The 24,817-nt window shown below is 37.0% G+C and overlaps 2 protein-coding genes across 10 annotated transcripts in view; one reads left to right on the top strand and one right to left on the bottom strand.

Moving 5' to 3' along the window:
- The window catches only part of LOC124638133, a 41,598-nt gene extending 33,843 nt beyond the window's left edge, over positions 1–7,755 (bottom strand). Inside the window, exon 1 of the transcript XR_006985339.1 lies at positions 7,654–7,755. The gene's annotated coding sequence lies outside the window, so the exon portion shown is untranslated. The remainder of the gene's footprint in view (positions 1–7,653) is intronic.
- The window catches only part of LOC124638127 (zinc finger protein 608-like), a 97,844-nt gene that overhangs the window by 55,468 nt on the left and 17,559 nt on the right, over positions 1–24,817 (top strand). The gene's annotated exons all lie outside the window — the stretch shown is intronic.

Raw genomic sequence — 24,817 nt, 5'->3', positions numbered from 1 at the left:
TTTTCGCGACCAGTCTGCCTACGTTTGTATTAACATAACATAAATTATACATATGACATTACTAAACGTGGATTTCCATTGAAATGTTCTAATAAATAATGTATTTTTCTGAAAGTCTGTAATAGGTCAGTATCGACTAACTGTTGTGGGACACAAGCGTGGCTCGTGTAATGCGAACACTTGAGTCATTAACATGCTTTCGCGCACAATGACACAATGACTGACGCTGACACTTCACCATAAATTACACATGAAAAGACGCCAGCTTTCTTTAACAATTCATAGACTATCGCAACTAAGTTTTACACAACAGCAAGCACAGTCATTTTAATCATTCATTACAACAAAGCGATTTCATTTCAAAGTTCAAAAGCATTTCGCCACATAAATAAACTGACGGATTTATAAATTTATGAGTTGTAAAATTGTTATTACTTTGAGAAAAATAAACCCAATATCACGTATGTCTGTATGTATGTATGTTCATTAATTGATTTCTTACGAGAGGAGCCGTGTTTTATAAAATATCTTCGTTTATTTGCTACGTAGTTTGTTTTATTGTCTGTAAATAAGGCTAATAAAGCGTGCGTAATAAAGATAAGATTTAAATTATACTTAGTTTGATGATGATGAGTGATGGATTGTTTATTACATTTGTACCGATACACGGTTTTTTCGATATCCGTTAAGTGATTGGCATTTCAGTAACATCAACAAAAATATTAGTGCCTTCGTATCCGGTTAACTTTTGTTGTTCGAAGCGACATTTCATTTGTGTCACGTTTGGCTCGTAAACCGCATTGGAAAACTAATGTACGGAACTCAAACGTAAAATAACGCGCCTAGCGTAAGTGCCGATAAATCTTCTGTTTGCGAAGTGACAGCTGCTAACTTTGCCCTGAGTACACATTCACACACAGTTGTAAAGACTTCACTGTTTGTAATAGCGCACTATTATGTACCTACTTTACAACAAAGCCCATTATAATAAATCGAGATAAACTCAACGTATTCTGTGATTACATTTTGTTCGGGCTAAAAAATAACTACGACTCTTGAATATAAAACGCAAATAAGACTCCTAAAAGAGATATATGTATTAGTGTTTTTATTCAGTTGGAATGGCTCCAACGACCGTCAAATCTATTTAGATGACGTCACGATACGGCGTATCGAAATTTTCAGTGCCGTCTGAAATAAAACTCATTCATCGTATCTGAAGTGAGAAAAATTGTGGAGCGCAGTTTATAAGAATGGTTCCAGTGCGCTCGTTGGTTTGGTAGTAATTTTGCGAAAGACGTTTAATAGTGGCACGGGCAGGGTCGAGTCGTGCCGGGTGACAAAAGCACTGCACTAACGGCGGTCCATTTGTCGGCGAGCACGGAAGGCGCCGCGTTCCCCTTTATTTCTGCTGCTCAGAGCACCGCTGTGCCCGATCGCAATATCCTGGACGCTATGCAAATGGCGGCTCAACTACCGCGTGCTGCTCGTTTTTATGCTCGCCTGGTACAAACTGCTTTTGTTTTCAAACGTTTATATATTTTAAGTAAACTTTCGGGATGCACTGGTTTTCTCTTATATAATTAACCCAAAACAGCATTTTTGTAATTGTCGGTCGAATAGTTTATATTATTATTATTTTTATACCAACTTATCATTCTGCAATTACGTTGCTCAAACTGATTGAGGTGTGGTATGTGTTAAACTCTTGTTATTCATTAACGCATTCAATTAATTCTAATGATAAAAACAAACGGGGTGAGCTAAATAAAACCGTTTAAAAAGTAAAAGGTTTGATTTAACAAAAGATAACAAAGGAACATTGCCGCACGGCATGCCGCCGCGCTTGTGCACTTCAGAAGATGAAAAGAAGTTTAGCGCAACATTTACTAACTGTATTATTTTATCTGTGGCAGGTAAGACAGAACTAGCCGGGCAGGTGAGAGTTTTATTCTCTTTGCGGTTCGCGGACGACATGTGTGAACTTTATTATGGCCGCCTTTATTGTCTCCGGACAAACGCGCGAGCCGACCACATTCCGCCACCCTGCCGCTAAACCGTCACGAAATCACCAGTTCATACAGTAAACTAGACGAGCTTGTTTGATGAGCTAGAAACACTCGCAAACAAGTATAAAAACACCACAAAAATGTAGTTTTCATGAGCATGCGACAAGCGACATACTTATTTACACAAGTACTTATGTTATCGCAAAGCAAATTTACACGCTTGAGCAACGGTTCCGCGGCAGTAAATTTATTATAAATTACGAGCTGTGGTGTAAAAAAGTTATACCGTCTCATTGTTTGCGGAGTCGACGATGCGTGTGAACTTTAATGTCCGTGCCATTGTCGCGGTGGTCTCGCTAAACGACTTACATCAGCGTCCATTCAGCTGAACACAGCCGCGCATTAGGCCAGCATTAAAGCTGACTTAGCGCATTAGCACTCATAACAATAACGGTCGACTGTCGCGAATTACTATTTATTGCTGCTATTTTGAACGACATTAAATTACAGCCGGCACAGGGCGACTTGAGATACATCCTTATCTCGGGCGTTATGGCCGCTTTGACCTATTCGACGCGGCTAATAGCCGACACCAATTGTTTGTAAGTGTGGTGCGAGGCGGTGGAACTGGGTGGAATACTGGCCGGCTTCAGGCGCACGGTGTCGCATGTCGGTGCCTAATGATCGCATCCACACTCCGTGATTTCATCGTCCCAATATGAACACGACGCGATAAACCGAGAGTAAACTGTTGATAGCTGATTGATTCATTTTAGTGTAGATAAAGTCACGTTGTGAGGCGACAGGGTTTATTGCCCAAGATTTTATTGTCTCGTCGAGGATATAAAGAGGTCGTCTGCTGTACGCGCCACAGACTGCGTATACTCGCCTAATGGCTTTTGCAATATTTATTACTCTAATTTAAAATAAAGTATTTTTGTGGTAGATATATCGCTCTATTCGAGTGATAAAAATTAAATTTATTGTCTTTTTTTGTTTATCACTATGAAGATAAATATTCAATTTGCCCCGATTATATTTCTAAGAAACGAGTCTGCAGTGCAGTTTGATTAACGCGGTACTAAAATAAATACGAGGAGGTAATTTGGTTGGAGAGAAGTCGGCCATTTGCATTGCAGCTCGTCCAGGAAATTGCTATTGGAGCCGCGTGGCTACGCAGCCGGAGTATTAAGTACTCTCTGATTATCAGCCACCGTGACGGTAACTGCCGACTTCCATCCTACGGGACATTCATTAACGTCGCAGTTATATTAATTTATTGCGCAAACCATTACAACTCAAACAAAAAATAATCATGAACGAGACTGTAAGCATTCCATAATGTGAGCTGTCAACAAATACAACAGTTAAAGAGTAATAACGGTAACATGAAACACGATAAAGTCTCCAATGAAAACGTACTTACAAAACGCAATTAGTTAAATCGGAACAGATAAAATCCATCTGATCTATTAGTTTGGTGTTATCTCAGTAAATTATCTGAGTGGCGAGCCTTCAATAATACTGACTGGAATTATTTCTAGAATTTGTGTTTTATCGTTGAGGTGGTCCGGTTCTCGGCCGAACGGAAAAATAAATCATTATTCTACTACATTCCGATACGCTTTTGTTTTCTACCGCGACTTTACTGCCGTATACTTAAAGAACTGTAAAAAACAACGGAATGACGAAATAGAAACAAATTGTGCGTGTCGTCATGTTTCACATTTTCCGTGAAACTTGTTATCAATCGTTTTGTCTAATATCTATTAAAATATTGATGTCTCCGTAATCAATCATTCATTATGATTAAAATTAACGCTAATTTATTTGCATATTAATGGTCTGGGTGACTTGTGAGTCTGATTGTTAACTAGGTCATGTATTGTGTATGTATTCACAAGGACATTGCCTATTCATTTTATGCGAACATTAATATCATTAATCATAATCAATCTATCAACTTCTCTGAATTATGAACTTCTGATTGTATGCATCCGAAACCCATTTTTCAAAATATCTGCCGATCACAGAGACAATAATATCGTTGGTCATGGCCAGTGTTGTTTTGTATACTTACAAAGTTTTTTACAATCTCCTAGAGCTGGATAAAACGTTTTATGATCCGGCTGGGCTTCCGACATTAAAGCAACAATGTACGAGTGCTAAAGCATTCATAATAGTGGTTTTAAATTTTTAATACCGTAATTTGCGAGCTGCGAAACGTTCGTGCTTTCCTAGTATTGTAACTCGGAGGTTTTGTTGTGAAGTGATGTAATTCACTTGGTCGCCGCTTCCCGCTACATACCAGGTGTTTGTTTTCTATGCGTTTTTCCACGGGTGCACGGTAAAGCGGATATTAGCGTGAGTGCACATGAGTACTACGTTTTAATTATTTAATGAAGGCGGCGCGTCGAGTCCGACACATGGCCGGCGCGCCCGCGGCCCCGCCAAATGTGCTTCTAATTACACAGCCCTACTTTTAACTAATAACTCGCTAGTGGGTACAAATCGCTCACTTTATTTTCAGTTACCACACATTACGACCAACCCACGTATACAACGCTTCTATAACCAACATCATTTTATTATTTAAACGTAAATTACTCCAACAAATTACTTTTCTGTTTACTAAATAGATTAAAACAGAATCTTTTATATTTTTTTAGTACTTGTTTCTCATCTGAATACTTAAATCAGGTTTCGAGCCGACTTTGAAGTTTTATCTCTGTATAAATTGTATTAGTTAAATTTTCTTAACTTTGACAACGTAACCGTTTCTACAAATTGAAGTTACTCTGAAGATACTTTGTAAAATTTAATAAAGTTTTAATTGAATCTGTTGATAAGTAATTCGTGGTGGATGTCAACGCTGTATCTGTTCTCTGGTTTATTAAAACATTGAAACCACAAGAATATCACTTTGTTGATGTGTAGTGAGCTGTCTCTTTGGTCACGAAGACGTGTCCACAATTCCTTTGTCCGTATGTCAGGAATTCTTGGAGCTTTGCGATCCGTCACGATAGCTATCTCAGTTTCAGACATTACACCAAGGATTTCTCGTGAAATCAGCAACGTATCCGCAATTTCTTCGAAAAATCTTATCTGTTGATATTTTGTTTGCTTTAATATGTATTATGTAAGGCGGCAATGTAGTATCCACGATTCGTTATTAGCGCCTGAGTAAAGCAAGTAAGGAGCGCATTGAATCCCGTCACGAGTGACGCGAACGTCGGTAAATCAGAGTTAACGCTTTCTTTGCTCCGGCGGATTTATGGCGGAAGGCTCGACACCTCGCTCGTGTATCTTCCGCAGCTTCATGCTCCCCTGGTACTTGTCCGCATCTGTGAACCTCCGCAGCGGTCGACAGTTCGCTGTTTACGTTGCATTTTATTTCAATATAAACTCACATTCGACTCGAAAGATAAAAATAAACAGCACCGATGTTTATAATACTCCACGTCCGCTTATAAAAACATACCTATCATTTTATCGCAGCAAATTCCTCAGCGAAATAAAAACGCTTTGAATATGACAGGAATAAATGAGATGTCTTGTACTTGAAATAGTGCGACGATAGTGAGAGCAATCGATCACAGCAACTCGCACGAATTGCAACATTTATATAGATCCATCCCGAGCTTTCCCACTTTTATCCCAGCGGGAGATTTATATTCATGCGCGACACCTCTACGCCCTTTGAAGTTGTTAGATGGGGGAAATAAATTCTTACCGCGCTCCGTCGTTGTTTTTAATTAAAAAGCCCTACCGTCTTACCACAAAAACTTTTAAACGTCAGTTTATGCCTTGTCTAAAAAAATGTCAAATTATGACGTTGACATATGGTTCATTTTGCAGCCAAAATTTTATTAGACAAGTGTAAAACAGAGTTTAAAGTTTTTGTAGTAAGGCCCATAAAGTTTAATACTTTATTATGTTTAGAACAGAAATGATAATTACCAAGAAAATAAAGTTTAGCTAACAAACACATCGTGTTAGCGTCAGGAGCGCCGTCACAATTCTCCGATCCTCTCGAAATACATATAGAGAGTTGCTACCTAATTGCTACCAGCTACCATTAGTTGCTACCAATTGCTACCCTCGTGGTTTTGAAGATATTCAGCATCCAAAGGTGACAGCCATTCTGATATCAGGATGGCTGTCACTTTTCCCAGTGTGAAGAAACGGCGCAAAAGTATTGAGTTTTTTTTTCACCCAGAGTTGCTACCTAATTGCTACCCTCCAGAATTAAATTTTGGGCCACAAAGATTTCCTGGATAAAAAGATATTAAAAAAATGAGTTTTTACGCCCTGCCAAATTAAATTAGCAAGCTGTCAGTTAATACAAATGAGTACTTTTGAAGTAGGCGCTATCTATTATAATCCGACAGCTGATATAAATGCGGCCGAAAAGTGAACTAAAGCAAGCCGCCATCTTTGAACATCATTTTTGATTAGGTGTATTTATAAATGTTACGTATAATGTACCTGTTAAATGAAATTTCCCGAAATGCATGAAAAAAGTATTTATTATAATTACCTCAGCCTTCGATTGTTAACACGAAAACATCTAGTAAGGCCAGTCGTGTAAAAATCATACCCAACTCTACGTAAAACATGAACTGATTTGGTCACAGTAAAACAATATTGATTTTATTAAAAATATTTTTATTTCAGTCACTGACTTAAAATAGACTCTTTTGCAAAAAAAGCGGGCACCTATGTGAAATCTTAGTTTTAAGGACTAAAAAATTTTCAATACACCGACGAACATTCTGCCAGCGATTAGTCCAAAACAAGGTTTACCAATTTTTTAGCAATTTTAAAATATTCAAATTTAGAATACACTCTCACGCATGCTTGGCTAACCTTTTTGATGCTAGAAACATACTACAATCATTAAAACCCTTTGAAACACACATAAAGTCCTTAAAACTAAGATTTCGCATAGGTGCCCGCTTTTTTTGCAAAAGAGTGTATATCATACCCTGACATGATTTAATAAATTTTGAATTATTTCGTGTTAACAATCGAAGGCTGAGGTAATTATAATAAATACTTTTTTCACGCATTTCGGGAAATTTCATTCAACAAGTAACATTTATAAATACACCTAATCAAAAATGATGTTCAAAGATGGCGGCTTGCTTTAGTTCACTTTTCGGCCGCATTTATATCAGCTGTCGGATTATAATAGATAGCGCCTACGTCAAAAGTACTCATTTGTATTAACTGACTTCTTGCTAATTTAATTTGGCAGGGCGTAAAAACTCATTTTTTAAATATCTTTTTATCCAGGGAATCGTTGTGGCCCAAAATTTAATTCCGGAGGGTAGCAATTAGGTAGCAACTCTGGGTAAAAAAAAAACTCAATACTTTTGCGCCGTTTCTTCACACTGGGAAAAGTGACAGCCATCCTGATATCAGAATGGCTGTCACCTTTGGATGCTGAATATCTTCAAAACCACGAGGGTAGCAATTGGTAGCAACTAATGGTAGCTGGTAGCAATTAGGTAGCAACTCTCTATATGTATTTCGAGAGGATCGGAGAATTGTGACGGCGGTCCTGACGCTAACCACATCGTCGGTAATAAATCAGAAGGTTAAACACATAAAAGATGGTGTAAATGTTAAAAGCCATTACCGGAAGCCATTGTCCGTCTGGTGAGTCAGGGCTCGAGTGTGATCTCCACTTAATCCGGTGTACGCGGATAACAACGCTAACAATGTGATAAAGCGGCTCCGGACACGTCGCACTCGCTCGCAATAACTATAAACTATCAACCGCAAACGTCTGCCATCTTGTAGCTGGAGTCGATGAAACGTCCGCCTCTCCCTCACACCTCCGTGCTGCACGGGAGTGCTGTCTCCCTCCTCCACCCTCAGAGCTCTTGCACACGAGCGTCATAAACGCAGCGTCATCTTGCCACTTGGAATTCACTTCTCGTATACAGATTTTATTGGAATAGTGAAAACAAACAAACGAAACGGATATTTTTCTGTTTAATTCGCAAACTTTTTGGATTTCCCACGTGTAGCAGTAAATATTTCAGTTTATTTTCGTTAGATGTTTTTCATCCGCTTTCCTGTTGCATGCCGATCTTTATTTCCCACCGATAGTGTGTTGCGAGTTACTCGTCTGTGGGCCCAGTTTCACGTTCGGTGAGCTGACTACCTCCTCAGTTTCGTATTGTCCTGGTATTGGAGTTTAAATTACACGAATTAATCCAGTCGGGTACTTCGCTTTCCCTCGGGATGAATGTGTTTACGGACTCCGTCTCGCATGATATTTTTCTTACGAGACTACAATTACATATGTATGTCAAAAAGATGTTTCTTTTGCGATTAAATAACGTATTTGGAGAAAAAACTATAGTTACATATTATTTTTTGTAGTATAGAAACAGTAAAGTTAGATTATAATATTCCACACTTCATTACCATTTCCCAAACAATAGAATAGTTTTGATAGTTGAAACGTTTCGTGTTTATTTCCCTTTTCAGAAATGGACGTTAATGTTTCAGATAATTCAGCGTACGAATGTTTGAGCTTAATTCATTTATAGAAATTGACATCCCTAGACTGATGGAAGCAATATTTCGTTCTAGTAACAAATCCAAACAATAAATTGTATTGTGTGCGTAAGTATTATATTGAATCGCGTATCACAAAGAAATGTTTTAGTGATTCAATGGTTGAATTAGTATGGCGATCACAGAGCACTTTCTCAATGGCGCGATGTCGCATGAATTATTGATGTAGGGTGGAGCAGGCAGCGAGGCAGACGCGCCCGAACGCGACATCTCCGCACACCATTTTATTGTTATAAATTATTCTTTTTCTTTCCGACCACTTTTATTACTACATCACACAATTCGCTGACTTTATTACCCCTCATCACATTGAATATAACCTATACACCGCTATTTCTTTTGTGCTGATTTACACGTCATCGTCATTACTGAAGCATTTTAACCTATCTATAAAACACTTAATTGAAATCTTGCCAGGGGAGGTATAAAACAAGCATTATGACTTCAAAGTTGTTTCCGTCGAACAATAAAACGCATAAAACATTGAATAAACGTGTAATTAAATTCCATCATTAAAAATAACAGTTATTGAGTGGGAATGTAATTTGAGCGCGGTTTCGCGTCGTTTACTATATTTTAATAAGTGGAAGTGAAATGACATGCAATTTATCATTTATTAAGATTTTAAATCGCTCAACGAGGCTTTCCGGCGAGGGGTATGTTTGAGCGGCGCGGCAGTCAGTGCTCGTCAACAGGTTCTCAAACTGTTAATCAATTACACACACCGTTGGTTCGCGCGCTTTTTCCTCGGCGTAATGGATACCGCAGTGGGCAACACACGTACCGGTAATAAGTACGTAGCCATGTATGTACACAGCGCGGCAGTTGGGTTCACGCACGAATGCCTCGCCGAGTGCGAGGGTAAGCTGAGCGGCCGACTCCAGCTACACGCTGTTGTGCTCGTGTGCGGTTGCCTGTTTTTTATTCGTGCATGTGTGGCAGCTTTATACTGGTTGTGGGGCGAGGATGGCATCGCGGCGCGGCGTCGCGTGTGTGCCGCTGCTATTTTTCGAGAGCCCGCTTGCGTGCACGGTGTCGTTTTTGCGCTCTCTTTGTTTTATTGTTTTCCTTTGCGACTACAAAAATGAGCGGTGCCGTCGTTATTGTTCACTCGGCTCTTGTCTTGTACTGCCGTTTCGAACGATTTCTTGAAGCCGGTTAGGTTGCATTAATAATGGCATTATTAAACGCTGTAATAGACTACGCTTTTTGCCTTGTTAACGCTCTATTCATGTCTACTTTTTGTCCAGTTCGTAGACAACTACACATAAAAGATAATTGTTCTGTAGAGTGGAGTAGCTCAAAAAAATTGACACGGTAACTGATTTAGAAGGGCTCTTTAAACAATAGAAGTTTTAAGATACGGCTATCGGGAAAGCTCGGGGCCTCTAATTTACATAAGGACGTGGAGTTAACGTCCGCGGCCCAAATAAAGACGGAACGTAATTTGCATTATGCAAATATCTTGTCGTTTTCATGCAAATACTTACTTGATGTATTACAGACGGCTTAATGGTACTTACACAGCCTCTAAGATCCCCCGAGTGTTTCGGATATAACGTAGACTAGTTCTATTTGTCTTCCTGATACAATATACGAGACAAACATTTAATTTCCAAGGTATTTGCTCTCAGTAGACTTGTATCCTGAGTTCTGAGTATAGCAATTTGTCTTTTCTTCAAAATGTAGTAAAACAAATGGCTACAACGCCTTTCCACATTTTCCTTACTAATGAGGACCATAAAGTTATGCCTGCGTATTCAACGTTGTTATCTTTGTCTGTTGTGTGTATATTTGTACCACAATCAAAAAGCTTTTGTAGCCGCGAACCGGTTCTCTGTCTGAAGGCATCAGAAATGTCAATCATCCTATTGAGTCGACAGATATTTTTTGCCTCGGAGCTCATCTTGTTCGAGCGATGATAATAACACTTCTCGAGTGCCTAATTGTGGTGTCATTACCTTTTAAGCAAGTTGTTGTATTAGCATAAACACTTACCGTTGCTTATAACGACATATTTTTGTTTTATAAACCAATAACAAAAATAGTTATGATCTGAAATTAGCATCTGGTTTGTTGTTTCGCGTTTTCACGTCTACAATTTATTTAAAACTATGTTTACATAATCTTCCGTGTGGTATCATTTATAAACATCTGTTTACTTGTAAATTTGATGGATGATGCTCGGATCTCGTCTTATGTAAACAAGTTTGAATACTTGTTACATTTGTATGCGCGTATTGTTTGTAGCTGTCATGTAAATAAAACCTAATAAGTTTATTATTTATTCACGATGAAGCGACAAATGGCTGCGTTTGTAGGAATTATTATCAAAGTCGCTTTAATGACAGACCAAGGGACAGCTCGATTGACTTTCAATTAGATTGTAATGTGGTAATTCGCATTCCGAGCTGCATTGCTTCCAGCGCAGCGGTTTACACTTTAGAGTTGAATTGTGACTTTATTTCATTTTATTGCACATTATTTTCGCTTGCTTTTTAATACCTGCTTGTATTTATTCCTTAAGATCTGAAAAACCTACAATAACATTTATTAAAACAAACAACATTCTAAGTAAAATATTGATTTACAACTAAATCGCTAAAACAACCTAACACAAGCATTAGGTACCACGGAAGAAACGACACATGTTAAAAGCGAAGTGTATTCAAATCGTTTAGTTGTCGGGAATTATTCTGAGTCGATGTAGACAATAAAACGTCCGTGTCGGTGTCGCAGCCGCAGCCTCCGATAACATCTCCTCTCGCTATACAAATAGCGCTATTAACCTTAACACCGCTAAACGCGACATGTTGGGAAACGCTGGCCCTTCGTGCTCGCTCGCTCGCGCTCTCAGCCCGCCATGTCTCGCTCTCGCGCGAGCATTAGGAGCATCGCGTGTTTTAAAATAAAGGGCGCGATGAATTAAACTGATAAGCGCAGTGTACGAGACCATACGTGACATAATGTGTGGTAATTGATAAAATAAACATTAGTTGCTGAGGCACTAGTCTTAAAGATACGATCACGTAACACGTGAAGGTTCTGTTTAAAAGTCAATGTGGAACATTGAGCTTCAACTTGTTTACTGAACACTCAAACTCGATTGAAAGAATTATCACGCTTCTATGCTAATATTTGTTGTAAACCAAACTTATTTGTGTAAACTCTTTGGTATTTTTGGATGGAAACTAATGGAAAGTTCGCTATTTAAGGAGATGGTTTTGATTTATCTGTGGTTTTACCATAAATGTAGATTTGATAACCTTTTGTCCTGTCTTGAAATTAATAACTTCAGCACGTGCAAACAGTTACTATACAATGATCATGATTATGACGTACCTATTGTCATTATTTACTCTACATATAGGTAGTTTGAAATGGTTTTTGTTAGCGCAAATCAAGAGGCGACATATTTACACAACAATTTGGAAACTTTACATCACATTTCGCTGAATTGCCAAATTTACCTATCAGTACAGCATAAACAGTTCGGTTGAATGGACTAGTAAACAATTATCTATTAGTAATAAATACCTGGGTACTTGTTAATGTCTGAAAATGTTTACAACATAAACCTTTTACGTATAGGTAAACCGGAAAAAAATATGCATGTGGACAGTTATAGGTATTTGGGTGTTTTTCAGAAAAGAATACCCTGTGACGCACAGGAAATATTTTTTTTTTATTTCGTGAATTCTATTATATTTACTCTAATATTAAAGAATATATTGTTAACTAGCTAAATCTGCATTTTAAATTAAAATTATAAGATGATTTTAAGAAATATTAAAGTTTTTCTGTCAGCGTATGATGCATAGTATTCCTGAACGTCACAAAATATAATTAATTAAAAATAAAACAAACAAGTATTAAAACGAAATCAACTTATGGTAGCATAAAGATATACTTAAAATCTTTTAAAAACAAACAAAACGATAGCATAATTCTATAAGATTATTAAATAATCATCTAAATAATTTCACTTTCGTCACTTCTTGGACACATCTCACTAGAAAAGTTGTTATTACTAATGATATCCGCTACAATTTCCAAAATCAAGCCTAGTGAGAAATTTTAGATACTAACAAAATACTATGATGCCAAAATAAACGCTATAAAATGAAAAATATATATTTTAAAACCATTTTTGTAACATCCAGAATATGGGACAGTGACTATTATGAAAATTTCGTGATGGATAAGAATAATTTGAGCAATGTCCACACTGCCGTTTTCAAAACACAATTACAAAGAATAAAGTATTAACTCACAAATTTTTTAGATATAAACCTTTACACACACATATATAAACAAAACCGATTAAATGTAAGCCTTTTCGTTTGATACCTACCACACGCGCGGACAGGACGCTCCCATAAATTATTTAATTGTACACTAAGCTTTACAATTCAAGATCGTTACGATTTTGTTCCGGTAGTATGTAACGTGACGCACAGGAGGTGACGTTTTCATCTCACGAGACTTTTAAAATTGAAAATAACTAATATTTATTTAAACTACCTTGTTTTTAGCCTTACTAATCTAATAATGATGAGTTGTTTATGTTATATACAGTGTTATAGAGTTAAAAAAACAATTTATTAACCTTTTAAATACTGCCACTATCCGGACCAAAAATTTTGCGCGCCGATGACACCAACATTGTCGTCACAGTTTTCGCCTTAACTGACTTTAAAACGGCAATGCAGGAATCCTAATACGATCATAAAGTTGCCAAGAAGGTAGAAAAAACACAAATTAGTAGATTTTGTCTTCAGTACGATATCAAATTCACCGTGACGAAACCGGATTTTCCGGAACAATGATTTTCGTAGGACAACATTAAAATAATGATATTTCTTAAAATAACAATAAATTTATGGCATAAAAATTAAAAATACGTTTTTAGAAATACAGAGACTAAGTTCAAAAACTTAAACATACCTAAAAACGAATATTTTAGAAGTTAGATGTATTTGAAATCTCCAAGAGCGCCATGGGACACACGATATTTATACGTCCTCTTCAGGTTTATTTTAAATATAAAAATAACTATCCACTTTTTATGCTACATATCGATTTAATTGTATATTAAAATATATACCTAAATTAATCAAAAACTCACTTTCACACGTGCCATATAAAAAAATCAAAATAAAAATGTTTGAATGTGTGGGACAGGCCCATTTTGCTAGGGTCAAGTTTTCTGAAAAACACCCATTTACATCGAAAACTAGACCATCAAACCAAAACTACACACTCGTAAACAAAGCGTCAGCAAATTAAATAAATGATCGGGCATTTCAATACATGTCCTGATTTAAAATACTTATGAGCAAACGCCCCGAGCTGGGGAAGCTAATGCAATACAAATTATGCATGGGGTAGCTGCGGGCAACGCGACCATATGCCAGTAATTTCGGCGCGCGCCATCCACGCTCAACGCCCGTGACATCAAAGGGTTCTCTCGATTTAATCACAATTTGATTAGATTGGAATTGCTGCTTAATCAGCTTTGTGCGTTCGCATCGAACCTAATTACCTTGTCTGATGTTTGAGATGCGATTACTCACTAACATTAATTCCTCTATCATGTTCTAGTATGCGCATCGCAATGTACGTAACGTACCCACTTCAGAATAAACAGTACAAGACAATTTACAGTAACGTAATAATCTTAACATTATATCGGTACAACTACAAATAATAAAATAGTGTTATGTATTTCAAAAATATTTTCCAATTTCATTCGAGAATTTTGCTCCGAATCTCGTTCGCTCGTAAAAGCTGCACAAGAAAAAATTAGAGATGTCATGGACGCTTTCTTTGCGCGGCTACGGTCATAATTTCATTTTCTTCGTCGGGGTAACATGAGGCAACGGAGCTCATTTCATAAACCCATAATGCGGTCGCTGCATCCCGCTCGAAAGCAGCCCGAGTGAGCAGGACAGGCCGATTTATAAAAGCGTTCCCGTGGAAGTTTGAGCTCTACGACGTTCTGTGTAGACACAGTTTTCGGTTAGATAAGTTGGCGGGAGATGTCTTCCGCCCTCGACAAACAGCCACACTACATAAGTAGAAGTTTTCTGCTTCATTTATTAGCAGGCGAATGTCGACGTAGAGCCAATAAACCGGCGTTCTCGCCACCCTCTCCAGACGATTTATGAGTGAAAGTCGTACTAATTCCACTAACAGCGCTCCCCCAATTTGAATGTTAATTTTTAACAATTTAAGACTGTTTAGTGACTTTGTTATGAGTTGAGGCGCGTCTGGTGAATTCGTAATATCCGTCTGTAGCTCATTCCTTTCAGATTTGTGCCGAATGGCAGCTGTAAAGGTTCACGTTGTAATGCGATTTTACGATTATTATATGCTGTAAGCACTGCTGTACTGTGAATTAGTCCGCGTCTAACAAATCCAGTCTTGTCGCCGAGTTTATACGTATTTACCGAAAAGACGTTAACAAATATTCTCAGAATAGAACTCAAACCAGTTTTCCTTTTATGAATACAAATATTTTGTTTATCAATTACTGAACATGAATTACTTTTTATTGTAGTTCTTATTCTTTCCAGGTAAGTGTGCAGGTTGGAGGTTGTTTCAAGCTCGGGTAATTTTACGCCTACGTCCAGGTAAGTGTAAAAAACTATAGGTGGGCAAAAATATTTGGAAACAAATATTAATATTCATAAAGGCATTAAACTATAATTGGGCTTTGCATAATTGTGTTTTTAGTAACCTTTAAAAGTGAAGGTGAGGAGGTGATTAGGCAAAATGACGGCTTATGTCGGGCTTCCATCAAGAGTGTCATTATGCGAGTGTGAGAGGATTATGCCCTATATGTTTATACCTATTATACATACATTACGTCCTGTGTTTGCTTTGTAAATCTTGAATAAGAATTATTTATTCAGTTTACCTACTTTTGCTTAACAAATCCCACTAGGAGTTCACCCCACAATACGAAATAGAGTCTATTAAGTAATCTTCTTATAAGCAAAAACTGTGTGTATTAACAACTGAGTACTTTCAATACAAAACTTGTACATTGAGCATTAAAAAAAGAACAATAGTTATTTTTATCATCCTCTATTTCCAGGCTATTAAAACGATGACAAAAAACTTGAAATCTCTATGAAGGGTGGACACAATAAATAAATACAAGAGAAAATTCTCAGTCTAGCAGCAGTGATTAATGAAAATGACTCAATTTGTTTAGCTAAAACACCCACCTATTTTATTATAAAGGATTTCACAAAAATACTTTGTACATTAGACAGAACAAACTGGCAAAAGGTTAAGTAGGTAGGTACCTAAGTAAATAATATGCTGTAAAAGTGTTCGGGGACTCTCAATGGGACGGAAATAATTCCAGTGTACCCGAAACTTCCTCATAAACCTTTCAGGGCGATCAAAAATAAATAAACCCGAAACAGATAGGTCACACGTTTGGAAGCCGGCGCTGTCCAACACCTTATTGACTCCCAGAGGTATACGTCCCGAGTTATTGCTCCGTAATTGTACCTATTACCCCCAACTCCCTCGCTAGTTCCGTTCATTAAATAATTAATTTGGATTGAGGTAAACCATGTCAATACCGCTACCCAACAGGTATATTGTAACCTTAGCAAATACCCAAATCCGGCGCGAGACTGCTATATTATTTACCCGAGGGTAAATTCTCTCCTTTGATGTCCTCCCTCCCGACATTTTCTTATACCCTCCGCTTTAATTATTTTGCCTTTGAGCCTCCCTCTGAGCTCGTGGAGTGAATTTAAAGAGGCTGTCACAAAATGGACTCTTAATTACGAGCCGACCAAGTTTTATTTGTAATAATTAATAAGTTTCCTTTAATGTAGTGTTACGAATGTTATTGCGTTCAATAAACGATGGACTGTGATAATTATCGCTATGTGGGAATCTTTGTTTGTACCTTTGATTTGTAATTTTGTTAACATGTCGTGATTATCTCATTAGCATTCGATCGGATGTGTCGTCAAAACATTATAGTGGAAAAAGTAGAAGAAACTTGCGGCTTCTTTGTCAAATGATATGGCTTTGTAAAATATTAACCTGTTCCAAAACTCCATTGAACCTTTGCAATGAAATCGAGCCTTTTCATGCTTAACAGCATACGCGAACTAACATGATTACAAGGTAGAAAGTTCAAAGCGAAGCAGCCATTGTGTTCGTGTCATTACAACAGAAACTCGACAAGTTTTATTATACATTTATTTTCTGCGTCATTCACCCTGTATTTCATTATCATTCAAAGCATTTTTTTCATTTCAAAGAACCGTGAGTTTTGCCGACATGCTCGGCACGGCACTCTAACCTATTTACTTGGATATTTATTTTATTCTCAAAAACATTCGAGAATAACTTGATCTGTTCACATATGAGAAAGAAAATGAGATTGGAACCTTATTTCGTTACATTTGTCGTCCTTGTTTGACCTCATTCAATAATAATGTTGTTTTAGAGAAAGGACAAGCGTTTGAAGTGTTTTCAATCTGACCTGCAAGGTCCATTGCTTCATTTGTATTCGAGACAAGAGGCCTATAAAAACGAAAGTACACTATTAACACTTCAGATATGTCTAGACAAAACTTACGACTAGCAAGACAGTAATTACAGTGCGCTATAATAGATGCTGATAGTTTATCTTCTCATGAGCTCAGTTTGTATCGTCAAGCCGAAGATATGGGAGATGACGGGGAATAATTTTATTGAGGAAGTTGCCCCAGGTCGGCCGTTAAACGACGACTGTGGCGATCAAGTTAATCCATTACGATTTTATATTGTCGTAAATGTTTCATGACCGCCGTCAACTGTTAAAAGTTTATTTGCCATAATTACAAAATTAAAATTCTTGATTGACTTAGGCAGTTTTAAAGTTAAATATAACCGGAGTATGGTGAGGGAGTAATAAACTGAATGGTGTTGTGATTTCAACGAATATTAAAATAGCTTCTTATAAACGAATAATGTATTTAAGTACCCAAGTCTAATGTAAAATACATATTTATTAATCCGTAGAGACGTCGTAAAATGTTTTATCAAAGTTATTTTTGATCGAATCCCCCTCGTAACAAAGACGACTTTTACCCGAGAGATAAAATTAACCTCTTATTGATAATATAAAACGCTAACAAGTTCAATTAAATGGAATAATGTTTATCGGACTGTGTTCACATTTTATAGATCGCTCTTTGTTTGCTTTGACTGAACTAATTTCAATAGGATTTAATCCAACAATAATCCCGTGACCAAACAGAGCAAATTATCACGTTCCGTCCACATGTGATGGAGCATACGTTATTCCAAACATAAGCTTTGTTCATAACACGGCGTAATGTATGTATTCTATGTTGTTAATGCCAAATTAATTAAATGCCGTGAGTAGTATATTAACGTGAACGGTGAAAGTAATAAGTGAATATCAGGCGAACTACTAGGAGTACATTATCGTGTGGAAAGTGTGGCGTGTGGGAAGTTTGCGTGCGAATTAGTCGGTAACAACACGGGAGGGCGCGTTAATCCTGTTATCGGCTAGGTATCCGTAACTTGGGCAGGGGCCGTGGTCTCCACTACAAGTTTTACCAGCCGCAGGCCCTCATCCCCCACAATACACTTAATAGTTACCGTGTTACTTATTGTCGCACTATTTTGCGCTAGAAAATTGAAAAAGCTTTTTTAATTTAAATTCAGCTAAGCTACTTTTTGTATTCTTGATTCCGTCTGCCAACGCTAGGCAATTAGTATATTAATTAGGGCATTAGTGGATTACGTATAAAAACCTGCAATTATGGCGGGGCTTGTAACTTGTAAGCAGGCTTGTTAACCGGTTTAAAATCGGTATTTAGAAGATGAAAAAGTTAAAGCTTTTGCTTAATATGCATAAAGAGTATGGAAGCAACCAGATAAATCAAAATTTTCACTGAGTTCCAGTGGAAGCAATTTGTTTTTGTACAGTAAGCAGCGGAACAAAGGAAAGCTCGGGAAACCTTGTTAACTTTTTAAAGCATTCGTTGGCTCCTCATGCATTATTCAGAACAGCCGGTGGGTATACACACGCATCCGTATGATGTTGTGTTTGTCACGGCCGCGTACATGTGTCCGCCGCTACCAGGATAACATCGCCGGCTCCTACCCTCCTCACAATTGACATTTCGCAAAGAGCCCAACCCTTTTGTTGCTCGGATGAAATGTGAATTTCAATGAAAACGAGGTTAAAATTGCTCGGCCCCGACGTAGCCGTGAGCCGTAAAAAAGAGATTTCATTACGGTCCATTGTTGCGTTATAATTTTCACGTTCCATTTTATTTTTAAGAATTCCGAAAGCACAAACACTTTTTCATGCAGTTTAACGTTTGTATTACAGTGTAGCGTCTCGAAAAGCTTTTAGAACGCTTTGTCGGGAGGGCAATTAACTCGCGAGGGTTGTTATTGTGTTTTTCGCTTGCTTTTACTCAATTAAAAATAATTTGAAATAATAGCAACGGCACAAAGACAAGAGCGAAACGCGGCTGGAATAATTTAAGCTCCAGGCTCGCCCCACCCCTCGGAGTTAGCATCTTGTTTCATTAACGTGCCGAGTGTCTCCACTAATATTTATATATGAGTCGCGGATCATGAATATTTACACTGTGGTAGGTTTAAAAAGAGCAAATTTTGACAGAGGTTCTCTCGTTTTTAAATAATATACAAGGATTACTGTGTGGAGTGGCTGCGTAACGTTATTTAATTTAATAGTTTTATTTGCGGCGGGTGAGATACACGCACACAAAGCCGTCGGACGTTAAGCTTCTTTTATCTCTCCCCGAGGCGGGATGAAAATCGAGCGCCGATATTGTGCTCGTAAAGGGCGTTTGGACGGGGATAAATAACACGTCGTCGGGCCCGGCCGCGTGCCGAGTGGAGCCGAGCTCTTCTGTCGACCTGCACTCGTTACTGCGCTCCTTGTACTCTTTTTGTACAACCCACGTATTTTGTAATTACTCTGTTGTTTCCTATTCATTTTCAAATGTGTGCTACCTTAACAAACTACTGCGAGGGAGGATAAATGTTATGCTTTGATTGATCCATGTTATAATAATAATAGGGACATCAGTTGCCAAAATTGTCATCTATATCGCCCAGAGCTCGCTACGTTGCCCCGGGGGAAGAGGAGGGTGAATAACAAACATTTGCGTCCCACCCCGGACATTGTACCTACAAACTGCAAAACTATCGCTACACTGTTTGTATTGTTCTTTGTGCAAAATTATATTCGTTAAATTGCGCGGGGTTTATTGTGTAATATTCCTACGCTACAGAACTACATACTCAAATGTGTCTCAATAAATACGTAAAACTTAATAATAATAAAATATGAATAAAAACAACAAAAAAAGACATCTAAATCATAAACAAAAGTACATAATTTTAAATATTCATTACTAAGCCACTTTAGCACAGTGAAGTTTATGAATAAATAAAATGCTTACTACAAATATACAGCATCCATCGTAAATAGAAAGAAACACTTAACTGAATTTGCGTGTTTTCAACAAATTACGTCGGGTAGTGTGAAAGAGCGAATAAAGAAGAAATACGGCCTAGAGATATAAATCAGATTACTCTCTCGCAGCCCACTGTGCTTAAATTAAATGGCTTTGAACGAAAATTACGATGTTTTCCAAATGCTTTTATTTTGTTGTTCGTTCGTCTGTGGAAATTCGCGAAATATTTTTGTTTGAATAACATGCAATTTCGAGACATTATTCATGGAAACTGTGGAGCTTCACGAGTCATTATGAAACGCGAAATTAAGGTAGCTATGAGTAATGTTCACTTTTAGATTCGTAAGTAAAAATATACGTAGAGTTTATTTATGTTCCACACACGCAAATGTTCGCTTGTTCTCCAATGCGGACTATAAGCAATAAAATGTAAATTGTGTAAACAGAGATTGTTAACCATCAATTCTTGTTTTATCGTCTTCTTATATTCAAGAAGATCATAGAAATAAACCTGTTGTATACAAATGTGTGCGCAGTGCGCCTCGAGCCCACGCTATCATAATATTGAACGGAGAATTCAATTATCTATATCGTATTGTATGGAGTTCTTCAACGCAATCATATAATATTATAATTGGATTTGGGCTTCAATTAGTTTCGTACACAAAACTGAATCAGCCATTCGCAGTTATTATTTTATAAACCATTAACCTCCAAATATAAGCGGCGAGCAAATCGCGATCCCTTCTTTTTTATTGCTTTATTCCTCGTGATATTTTATTAATTTATTTGATTGCTTTTGGAGAACCGGTCGTATTATTCACTGAGCGCTGATTTAATATTGAATTAAAAACTTGATGTATGTCTATGTTTCAGTATTAATTCCAATCGTGTTAAATGATTACTTCGTGTCCATAACATATTGACATTAGTGTTTTATGAACTCATTAGGCGCTTCCGTTACATGTAAATTATTCAAAATATATTTTTGAACAAATATCGTAATACGATGTTTTATTCAACATGCTAAGTTATTTATTCGATCACGGATTTTAAAGTGCGTAAGTCGTCGAACTGAATGTTCCTACACGATCATGTATCAAAGAGCGAGCGCGTTAAACTCAAGTGAATTTCATTTCCATACATACGAGGACGCTATAGATGGAAGCGCGGAGGTTGGAAAATATAAAAGTCCCTTTGGCAACGATAAAGGCGTTCCAGATTCAATGCAATTTCGTCGTGTGTCAGTGTCGCTATTCCGTGTCACATCGTGCGCTTCCGCCAGCCAAGCCGAGGCTGGGCTTTACGCGTTTCGCTTCTCATTTACAAAGGCCGCCTTGGAACAAAGTTGCATTCTTTTAGACGTGGCAGTTCCCGACAAGAATCGCTGCACAACCCTACTTAGGTTTTTACTGAGTCTTTTGTAATGAATAAACTCTTTGTTTTGAGAGAACAGGAGAAGCGAGCTCGGCTCGATTAGCATTTCATTTTTATTGCACTTAAATTTATCTCATAAAAGGTAATTTATGCAAATCTCTTCGTCTGAATGGTAGTCAGTTTAACATTTTTGTTTATGTATACGCCAACGTCACGGTGCATAATAATAGTGACGTTGAATGATTGGTCTCGTATCTTATTTAGTTGTCATAAAAGTTTATGGGTGTCAATAAGTACGCGAGGTGGGGTGTGGGGTAGTGTACCGGTTCTGTAAATGCTATATTTACTGGCGGAGCGACCGCCTCCGTATTTCATAAAATCTATGGCTCCTTTTATATTCCTATTTAGGTAGGAAGTTCCCCCTTGAATAAAAGAGAGCGTTTCAAAGCGCCGCTCGGTATATTAAAAAATATTTTCCTTGCATTTTCTTTGCTCAAAGTTTATTTATTTACGAGCTTGCTATAGGTGCGCTTTTGTTTTGCAATTTCTCATTTTCAAGGACTTCTTTTATTAATATGTAGGAATGCAATGCTTTGTAAGATTCTATTATTGTATCTTTGTTTGGTTTGTATTCGCGTTTTCACAAGTTCTAGTTTGCCCACGGTACTGGTGGAAATTCGACTATTTTATTTGTTCACCTTTCTGCTACTGATATCTGTACTAATATTATAAAGCTGAAGAGTTTGTTTGTTTGTTTGTTTGAACGCGCTAATCTCAGGAACTACTGGTCCGATTTGAAAATTTCTTTCGGTGTTAGATAGCCCATTTATCGAGGAAGGCTATAGGTTACTTTTTATCCCGGTACGGGAAGTAGTTCCCACGGGATGCGGGTGAAACCGCTGGCAGAAGCTAGTAAACTATAAACTGCTACTCATTATAAACTATAAGAAAGAGATACATCCCATTTTGCCATACGAGCATTATCTCAAGGTATTCTTCATAGCTTCAATACTACTTACTTCGGATAATTATCCGACTTTCAATTAAGTAAACACTGCCCTAATCGGGGTTCACGGGTCTTATGATTAAAAGGTCCATCAATCATCGACAGGTCAAATATGTAGTTAAAATCAATGTTAAAACAACACTATTGAAATGGTTACAACGAGTTCCTATTATGTAACGACACACTCATATTCTCTTTATTTTATAGTGTGCTAAGGACGTTTTGATATTATGCTAATATGACAACTGTTAGAAAAAAACAATATTCGGTACTTTTTGTTTGCATTTTTTAAAAATACATCTATGTGAATATGTAGTACATTAATTAAGTAATCAATTTTAAAAGTTCTAGAGCTATAATAAAATAACACTGACATAATGAGGTGAAACCCGATTGCTTGCAACCTTCTTACTCAAAAGGTCGTTAGGGAGGCCCCGTACCTTCTAAAGAAGTTGTAAAAACTAAAATACGGACCTCAAAGTACATTAAAACCCATCTTTCAACGTTAATTGTAATTGAAACTTGAATTTCGTTTTCATTTATTCCGGTTTCTGTTTTAATTACACTGTCGGGGTTGACGGGGAGATTTTATTTTTAATTAATCTCGTTCGAATTTCCAAGTGAGAGCGTGCCCGTGGAATGGCATTTGATTGTTTTTCTATACTGGTCTGGTTTTAAAATATCCACGCTTTTTGTGTTCTACCTTGAGAACTCTACGCTATTGCTCATTGGTTCGTTCCGTTTGACATTCCTACAATATACATTATTGTCTATATCAACTATATGTACTTATAGCAAATTAAGTTTTCAAAATAAAAGTCTTTGAATTAATTATCTAATTAAATAGTGTTTCTTTAGGTATACGATAGAATATGAAGCTATTTACATAAAATCCTAATTAAAGTCGTTCGACTAATTTAGATGTGCTTGGCTTCCTCTTCATAATTCATTATTGCAGGTATCTTACCTACTCGACGAAACTTCGCTCAAATCTAAAAAAGTAAACGTTGTCAGATTGTAAAACGTGAGAGGCATTAATATTTTTTTATATATTCTATTTTTTTTTACTAAGAGTTGTAATAGCCCCATTAAAACTCTTTAGTAAGTATTTTATCTTAAAAGTAACATTCAGAGCCTCTTATTACGAAAATACTTCTAAATTCATTTGAAGAAATAAATAAGTAAGCGTTAATTTAAACATAAATATTTATCAAAATTAGGAATTACCATATAAAAAAGTGAATTAAACCTAACGTTTTTCATAACACAAGAGCAGATTATGAATTAATTGCCATGAATTAGTTATTATTTTTCTTAAAAAAGTATTATTATAGACTAAGTGGCTGTTTTTTATAGAAATGCTACTAAATTATCTCTGCCTGGTTATAAAATTATAACTTGATAAGCTCAATATATTTTTATAGTTTTTCTCTTCAGTTGATTCAAGTACGTTTGTGAGTAAACCTCTTCCTTTGTTCAGTAGCAAAATAATTAACGTATGTACATAACGCCACCAAGGTATTTTCTTTGTGAAAGCTGTTACAAAATGAATTTCTTTTAAAACCCTTTCAGCGATTCTCTTAATTAGTTTTGCTGTTTCGCATTACTCATTCACAAAGCAAATTCGACTCCATTTTGTTTACAGATGTCGATTAAAGTACGTGCTGTTCCCAGTTGACGTGCAGTTATAATAATACTTTTTAAATAATGAATAAATTAAAAAAGTTCGCAAACCGAGGGTTGCGTGGAATATTGAAACAGTTGCGCATCAAATCGAATTGTTCAAAGTTAATTACGTAGTGTCAGCCCTGAGTAGGGTAGCCACGAGCCTTCGCAACGCGCGGACAGTCCTCGGCCGCGCCTGATTGTGCTCCTTAATTGTTATTACTTGTTCCCGCTTCTGATATGCTAGTATTACGGAGCTTGCGAACACTTTGTTAAAGAAACGAATACTCATACTTATGTCTACAACTGCTAATTAATCACTGTGCGAGTGCATGTGTGAAGCGTTTTTTTTTAGTTTGCGTTATGAAACCGACTGGGATTTTACAAAAATACAAAGCGTATGCGTACCATTCGTTTTTAATGCGCATGAATGAATTTTACCGAAATATTTATGAATTCAAAATGTATATCCTGACAATTTCAACGTCCGATTTACATAATTTATTAGAAGCTCTACGCTTCAAAGGAGCACGAGAAAAACGGTATGATAATTATTTCCAGTGCTCACAAACCGCTTTCTTTACCTTTGAAAGTTCATTTAAATGATAATTTCCTCTACTAAGAGGGTTAAGGCGCTACAGATTTCTTCGCAGTTCTCG

Source organism: Helicoverpa zea, chromosome 17 (assembly GCF_022581195.2).
Source record: "Helicoverpa zea isolate HzStark_Cry1AcR chromosome 17, ilHelZeax1.1, whole genome shotgun sequence".
Taxonomy (NCBI): Eukaryota; Metazoa; Arthropoda; class Insecta; order Lepidoptera; family Noctuidae; genus Helicoverpa; species Helicoverpa zea.
The sequence above is the reverse complement of the archived record's forward strand: the minus strand, read 5'-3'. Positions and strand labels throughout refer to the sequence as shown.